The sequence below is a fragment of the Echinops telfairi genome, unplaced genomic scaffold (genome assembly GCF_000313985.2).
Source record: "Echinops telfairi isolate 266 unplaced genomic scaffold, ASM31398v2 ScPeMD7_4225;HRSCAF=4972, whole genome shotgun sequence".
In the NCBI taxonomy this organism is placed as follows: Eukaryota; Metazoa; Chordata; class Mammalia; order Afrosoricida; family Tenrecidae; genus Echinops; species Echinops telfairi.
The window spans coordinates 16,097,144-16,099,582 of NW_022108124.1; positions in this window are offsets into that span (position 1 = coordinate 16,097,144).

Genomic DNA, 2,439 nt, shown 5'->3' on the forward strand with positions numbered 1-2,439 from the left:
AAACAACAACAAAAATAAACAGAAAGAAAAAAACAATAATGACAATAATAATATAAAGATAAAAATAAAGAGAAAGAAAAGACCATCAACAATATTAAAAAAGCAAGAGAATAAGTTTCTGTCGTGGAATAAGCAAGAAATATTTGAGCCCAGAGCAAATTCAGGTTGGGTCAAGAGGGAGGTCAACTGACCAAGTGTCTAGTATACCATGGTTTGATGGTCATAATCAAGTTGACAGTAGTCTCTCTCTGCCTGAGAGTAATGCGGTTTGAGTCCCTTGCCTGTGGCTAGAGGGGATCCGCCAGAGGCTTCCTCTGACTAGATAGTCTGCAGGTGGACTTTGGCTCCCAGTGTGCTCCTTAGCCGTCCACAGATGGAGTGTTCACAGTTTCAACTCTGACCCTTTCCCCGCCATCCTCGTTGGACTTGGTTACTGGTTGCCGAGTTTTTAAGTTCCGTGTGAGTCTCAGCTCTGGGGCAGAAGCGAAAGAGCAGTGTTCTGAAGCCATTGAACGTTACATCCAAATGCTGGGCAAGTTCCTTCATCTCTGCTTGTTTCTTTAAAAGGGAGCTACAGATAGTACTTTGTGAGTTGTGAGCCATGAATGGGGTCAGGTGTGTAAACCACTAAGGACAGTTCCACACCTGTGGTTCACATGACCCTTACAGGAGAGCTGTCATTGTCTGCACTTTAAAACAGCACAGGCTTGTCTTATCATGCCCACGCAGGCAGCAGAGAGGCAGCTCTCGGAGTGGAAGGAAAACCACTGCCCAGAGAGTTGGGAGACGCCCAGTGCTGGTCCCACCTTAAGCCAGGTCCTTTGTTTCTTGGAACTGCTGAAGATGGGTGTCAAGAGCTGACAGAGCTTGTCCTGATTCCAGGTGGCCCCTTTCCTTTAGACTCATTTACAGCCTGGATCGTAGATGCTTTCCCATGAGGTTATTGCTAATGTACAACAATGTGTGGTAAACGTGCCGTCGTGGACTGTTCGACTGTAAGCGCTCATGACCCATTGTCCACGTGTGGTGCAGTGGAGTGCTTGACAGGACTCTGTAGCCATAGCCTTTGTGACTCCCACCTCACAACTGGGCAGGGCCACGCAGGGGGAATAGATCAGCTCTACCATCCAGCTCGGTTTACAATGAGTCCTCCCAGAAGCAGAAAGAGGTGGGAGGCTGTCTCGCTATCATGAAGAAGGAGGCACTTGGAGTGGAGCTGGCCCTTTGGAGCCTGCGGTCCCTGTGTGCTGGACCTCGTGGATCCAGGAAACAGCTGTGCTACCAGAGAGGTTGCAGAGAAGCAGTGGCAGTAGAACCAAGAGCCTGAGGCGGAGCAGTGGGCTTCCTGCCCCACACAGCAAGGAAAGCCGAGTGGATGCCTTTGGGCAGAAGGCTCGCTTGTGGAGTGGGTTGCCACCAGGCACTTAATTGGGGGAGAGGGAGGAGCTGGGTTTGCGGACCCACAAAGCTAGAACTGAGCACCTTTGGTATGAGATTGACCTCAAAAGGGAGCCAACTCCCTTTTGAGCATCTATTGGCAGCGCCGAAAGATCTTTGTAACATTACCTGAGTGAGCAACTGAGAAGCCAAGGGGCTGTGTGGCTGAGAGCAGAGGACCAGAGAGAGAAGGGTGCCTATGGACGTGGCTGAGAAAAGACATGCAGGATTGAAGAACTATGTCCTGTGCTTTTCTGATCCTGACTTGTAACATGTTAACTTCCCGAGTGAGTATGGTCTGTGAGTTCTGTGTGATCAAGGGTGCAGTGGGTGCTCCAACCCAGAGAGAGAGAGAGAGAGAGAGAGAGAGCTGTGGGAGGGACAGTCGGTGTCCGAATTAGTAAAGGTCTTTGAAAGGTAGATGCACGTGTGACCTTTGCCTCGCAGAAACCTGCCTTGGACGGACGTGGAGGGCGATTCTTTTCCCGCGTGAAGTCAGGGGTGGTCAGACGATGCCCTCCTGTCATTCTTACATCGTCTCAGTCTCTTGATTCATTCATAGCCTCACCGTGCCTGGGCCTGCCATCTTATCTGCTTCTTTCAGCAACTTTTCAAGAAAGTGTTGGTACTTAACCTTTTGCAGAGAGAGAGAGACCTTGGGACCTGGCCAGGCGCTACCGTAATTAGCTGGTGACCTTGCTGGGATTGAACCTGGGCCTGCCTGCTTCCAAAGGGCCATGGCCTTAATCAACCCCAAGGATCAGTTCTTATCTGCAGATGTGGACTCTCTCCATGAGGCAGCATTGCAACTGATGACAGCAACCCCTCCTGGAAACCACACAGCCGTTCCGGCCCCTGTCCGCGTGCCTCTCTCACCTGATTGGGCCCCGCCTCATTCTGTAGCTCCTGGGGGGCCGGAGCACACCGACTCCGTCAGACTCTTCCTTGTCTCCACGAGGAGGTGACCGAGGCTCAGAGAGGGGGGTAAAGCCATTTTCTTGG